We start from the raw sequence: 6145 nt of genomic DNA, 5'->3' as shown, positions 1-6145 counted from the left end.
ATGGATTGGGATTATGGTTCATTCTTTATCTAACTAGCTAGCTACATATCTAAACAAAAGACGAAGTTAAAGCGTACGTTAGCTAGCTTGCTAACGTTACTAGTATGATCTGAGTAGTAATATTATCTCAGAAAGCCATTTCTATTGCTAGTTATAGCAATATTAGCTATCTAACTTACATTGAACCTAGTTAGTTAGCTTTAGATAGCTATGACAAGTCGGTTTGTATTGCTTGTACTACGGGTTGGGATTATATTCAATTGTCTAGCTAGCTAGCTACATGTCTAAAACAAATCTATTGTATAACAGGCAAAAAAATTTTGTATCTGGAATGTGTATTTCAGCATCAGTAGAACACGCCTGACTCTCCTCCAACCAGTCATACAAGGAGCCTGAGGATGATACGATGCTGGTGAAAGCTATGACTGCAACAACACCTGACTCCGTACTTCAGGCTCTGCCAACAGATAAAAGCAGTACCAACACGTCGGGTGAATATCATTTTCATTGCATTGTATGAGGTTATTCTTCTTATCTAAACTTGGGAGGTGAATTAATGTTTGCGAGGTTTGTAATGTCTTAATTTTTTGGTCTATTTTCCTGTTTTTACAGATTCGATGCTCTTGAGCCTGGTGTTGTTGTCCACAAAGAGCGTTCAGATCTCAGTTGGGAACCAGGTTTCAAATGATGCACAACGCTGAGTCCTTCCTCCCATAAATGGTCCCTGCTGTACAAGCACACCCTGGACTGGACACAGCTAGACAAAGTATCTTTTGAGAAGATCAGGGAGTTTTGTCACAAAGAGGCATGGACATGATATGCCCTGCACCAAAGTCAAGGGCAGGACAGAAACATGCTCTCTGACTATAGATTCCCTTGTTCATGGCGCGGTGCGGACGGACCAGTTCATCACGGTGGGGCGAGTTCCCAGTCATTCCGACTATCTGCAGTGCTCTATGCACATTCATATGACTCCTCCTAAACCACAAACACTCACACACACACACACACACACACACACACACACACACACACACACACACACACACACACCACACACACACACACCACACACACACACACACACACACACACACACACACACCAACACACAACACACACACACACACACACACACACACACACACACAACACACATACCATACGTTGCTGCTACTAAATAAAAAATATCCTGTTGCTCATACGTCACTTTCACCTGTTATTGTATGCATTATAATGGCATTTAACTACTTCATCCCCTACGCACCAGTATCACTGATCATTGTTATTGGATATTCTAACAATACTAATATGTTTGTTAATTTCTCTACTGGCATTGAATACATTTTGTTTCATATGGAAACAACCATTGAACCAGTTATGCTACATATGGAAACAATAGAGTAAGTCCAAAAACGTCCAAAACCCCATTTTTGAAAGAGAAAAAAGGTAATACTATTTGAACCCAGTCTGTATGCACCAAAATAAGTCAAACCCTGACCATAACATAGTGTGGACTATACTAGATGGCCTATAAAAAATTCTTTATTGAAAATATTGTATATTTACACCAGAACCAAAATCCATGGATGGGTGACTAGACACAATTTCTCCCATCACTTATGCCAGAGGCTGATGCAAACTGCAAGACCTCCTTGTTGGTCTGTAACCTCATTAATATGAGGATGCCCTTACCTTCCAGCTTCCATGCCAACAGTGAGCAGCTTCTGAAGCCGGCAATAAGGGCAGCGTTTTCTTTGTGTCTTGTCGATGGCACCATGTTCTGGTTCTCTATGCATGTGTACCCGTTGTTGTTCGAACCCGTGCGCTTGAAAAGCCCTTGCGGAGAAGAATTAACATGTCCAATATCACACGTATGAACCCCGGCGTTTGAATTGCCCGATTCACACACCACATGCTTGAGCGTGCAAGGTATCTCACACACACGCCACAGCACGCACGCACCCGGCACGCCGCCGCACGCACGCACCATCACACAACAACACACCCAGACACGAACACACTCAACACACACACACACCACACACACACAGACACACACACACACCACACACACACACACAGCACACACACACACAATGGGAAGCAAATTACAGGATACAAGAAAACCACAGTGGTGTGAACACAATGGAGGCACAGAATGGAGGCACAGAATGGAGGCACAGAATGGAGGCACAGAATGGAGGCACAAAAAACACAACCAAAATTGTGTTCACACAACACAAAGAGAGTTTTGTGTGTTTAAAAAACTGACATATGATCATGTATACACATCGTTTAAACACATGCACACATGTGCGCGCACACACACACACACACACACACACACACACACACACTTAAACACACAGAACATTTCTTGACACCATCTCCTGTTCATCATCAACGGATGACCAGAAAGTTAGGCTTTACAGTTCCAAGTCTTCCTATGTAAACAGTGCTGAATTAATGGAATGAATGCTGACAATTCTGATATCAATATGAAGAAGCTTAAAACCCTAACAAAACACAAAAACTAATATCGGATACAATACTTTGTTATAAAACTTTATAATTCTTGCTTTGAGATTTTCTAAATAACTTCCCCTATTGCTTTGAATTGTTAATGCCGAATATTTACTCACATATAAACAATGATTTTTACTATTATATAAATATGTGCTTTGGGTAAACAAACGTCTGTTCTAATTATTAGTTGACAATAGTTATTATATAATTATTATATATATATAATATATATTATTATATAATTATTATATAATTATTAGTGAACAATATTTTCATGAAGTAACCTGTTGCAATTCCAGCCAGACAATATTACAAGTACTACATCGGTATTTACACTTACATGGTGCTATGAAGACTTCAGAATGTACTTGTACAACCTTTTCTATCTTAATTATAAAACAACATGAGAATAAGAGTACAAATCCAATCCATTATATCCATCATTTATAGTTATCTTGGCTCTAACTGTACCARTGAATAAATGTTCAGAAGTCACAGGAAAAATCTAACGTGGAAAAGGTATTGGCGTATTGGATGCAGTCTAACACAGAGCCTGCCATCTGTTATGTCACCAAAGCCCCATATACTACCCACCATTGCGACCTGTATGCTCTCGTTGGCTGGCCCTCGCTTCATACTCATCGCCAAACCACTGGCTCCAGGTCATCTATAAGTCTTTGCTAGGTAAAGCCCCGTCTTATCTCAGCTCACTGGTCACCATAGCAGCACCCACCCGTAGCACACGCTCCAGCAGGTATATCTCACTAATCACCCCCAAAGCCAATTCCCCCTTTGGCCGCCTTTCCTTCCAGTTCTCTGCTGCTAATGACAGGAACGAACTGCAAAAATCACTGAAGCTGGAGACATATCTCCCTCACTAGCTTTAAGCACCAGCTGTCAGAGCAGCTCACAGATCACTGCACCTGTACATAGCCCATCTGTAAATAGCCCATCCAACTACCTCATCCCCATACTATATTTATTTATTTATCTTMCTTCTTTGCACTCCAGTATCTCTACTTGCACATTAATCTTCTGCACATCAATCACTCCAGTGTTTAATTGGTATATTGTAATTACTTCGCCACCATGGCCTATTTATTGCCTTACCTCCCTTATCTTACCTCATTTGCACACACTGTATATAGACTTTTCTACTGTATTATTGACTGTATGTTTGTTTATTCCATGTGTAACTCTGTGTTGCTGTATGTGTCGAACTGCTTTACTTTATCTTGGCCAGGTCACAGTTGTAAATGAGAACTTGTTCTCAACTAGCCTACCTGGTTAAATAAAGGTGAAATAAAAAATAAAAAATTCCCGATCCACACAAGTCGGAGAAATGCCTTAAACCTGCCCATTTAAAAGTAAAACAATCAATATTTCACCAAATTCCAAACATTGTTTTTAATGCACAACCTGCAGTGCTTGATCCAGCCTTGTGACATGAAAATATAACCACACTAGACTAGACACAATGGATATAAAGTCTACTGACCCACTGAATATACATTCTACTGACCCACTGGATATACATTCTACTGACCCACTGGATATACATTCTACTGACCCACTGGATATACATTCTACTGACCCACTGGAATATACATGTCTACTGACCCACTGGATATACATTCTACTGACCCACTGGATATACAGTCCTACTGACCCACTGGATATTACATTCTACTGACCCACTGGAATATACAGTCTACTGACCCACTGGTATACATTCTAGACCACTGGATATACATTCTACTGACCCACTGGATATACAGTCTACTGACCCACTGGATATAACCATTCTACTGACGCCACCTGGATATACAGTCTACTGACCCACTGGATATACAGTCTACTGACCCACTGGTATACATTCTAGTTACCTAACTGGATATACATTCTACTGACCCACTGGATATACAGTCTACTGACCACTGGATATACATTCTACTGACCCCACTGGATATACATTCTACTGACCCACTGGATATACAGTCTACTGACCCACTGATATACATTCTACTGACCCACTGGATATACAGTCTACTGACCCACTGGATATACAGTCTACTGACCACTGGTATACATTCTAGTTACCTACTGGATATACATTCTACTGACCCACTGGATATACAGTCTACTGACCCACTGGGTATACATTCTAGTTACCTACTGGATATACATTCTACTGACCCACTGGATAACATTCTACTGACCACTGGATATACAGTCTACTGACCCACTGGATATACATTCTACTGAATAAACGGTCTTTCCATTGAATATATAGACCATTTTAAATGTATTGCACTCTTTCAAGTCAGTGATCGTGTATGTGTGTGCATGTGTGTGTTTGTGTGTGTTGTGTGTGTGTCTGGGTTAAACTGAATGACGAAGTTAAGTTTAGTTTTTTTAAACACAGAGATCTCTAGAGTGAGCCTTTGTAAACACGTCACTGTTAGTCCACACCTGTTGTTTACAAAGTGTGTGACAAACAAAGATTTGGAGCCTCCAAGTCGCCACTGAGGAAACCATGACCATTTATGGTTCTGTGGATGTTTTTGTCGGTTTTAACATGCAGGTACAGTGTGGTTTCCTGTGGACTTAGAATACAAGTTGGTGTTTGTCTATCTGTGTGTTCAGGTTTAATGTGGACTAACAGTCTGTGTTTGTCTATCTGTGTATCTGTGTGTTTATGTGTGTGCATGCACATCCTACTTGCCTGTGTGTGTGTGTGTGTGTGTGTGTGTGTGTGTGTGTGTGTGTGTGTGTGTGTGTGTGTGTGTGTGTGTGTGTGTGTGTGTGCGTGCGTGCGTGCGTGCGTGCGTGCGTGCGTGCGTGCGTGCGTGCGTGTGTACAGGTTTAAAGCAGACCAACCACTGTATTACATTGTGTGTTTAGACATTGAGTCCTGATACCCCCTTGTCTCAGACCCACGGCAGTGTGCTAGACTGGTGAGAAAGGACAGAAAAGACCCCAATCTTTCTCCTGTCCAAAAAAACACACAGCTTCCATTGAAATAACTACACAGTACACGAAATGACAACTCCAATATGTTCCGATAAACAGATCCCGTTTAGAACTGTGCTGGTGGAAAATTAGCCATCCTATCGCAAAGACGAGATGATTTCGTTGAAGACACCCTAACATATAGGTTACCTTTAAAATGATCCACGGTCAGAATGCTGTCTGAGTATCTGAGTTTAAAAACTGGTGTCTCGGCTAAAACAACAGGATTAATTTACAACTCTATTATCATGCCTCTCTAACAAGACTGAATCTAGTGACATCCTCTGTATGCTGAGTTAAAGAAAAAAACGCTTTCAAAGAATTACACACTCGCTACCATTGCACTCCATTTTAAGAAGACAACACTTCAAATGAAGCATTGTTGCTATTGAAGGTATCCTCAGAGTAAAACGTGTTGCATCTTAAGGTCAGAAAATGGATTAAATCTACAGCCTAGGCTATGTGGGCTATACACAAATTGACATTTAGAGATTTTACAAAACCATTTGGTTAACTATATGTAGGCTACTTGGAACTTCTGCAAACAAATGTAGGAGTTTACTATGGCTAATACGCTAGCATAGGCTGTATGTTCCAAGAGAAG

General features: G+C 40.7%; 1 protein-coding gene across 1 annotated transcript in view; it reads right to left on the bottom strand.

Moving 5' to 3' along the window:
- The window catches only part of LOC111952794 (nuclear receptor subfamily 5 group A member 2), a 120025-nt gene that overhangs the window by 103377 nt on the left and 10503 nt on the right, over positions 1-6145 (bottom strand). The gene's annotated exons all lie outside the window — the stretch shown is intronic.

This window comes from Salvelinus sp. IW2-2015, linkage group LG26 (genome assembly GCF_002910315.2).
Source record: "Salvelinus sp. IW2-2015 linkage group LG26, ASM291031v2, whole genome shotgun sequence".
In the NCBI taxonomy this organism is placed as follows: Eukaryota; Metazoa; Chordata; class Actinopteri; order Salmoniformes; family Salmonidae; genus Salvelinus; species Salvelinus sp. IW2-2015.
The sequence above is the reverse complement of the archived record's forward strand: the minus strand, read 5'-3'. Positions and strand labels throughout refer to the sequence as shown.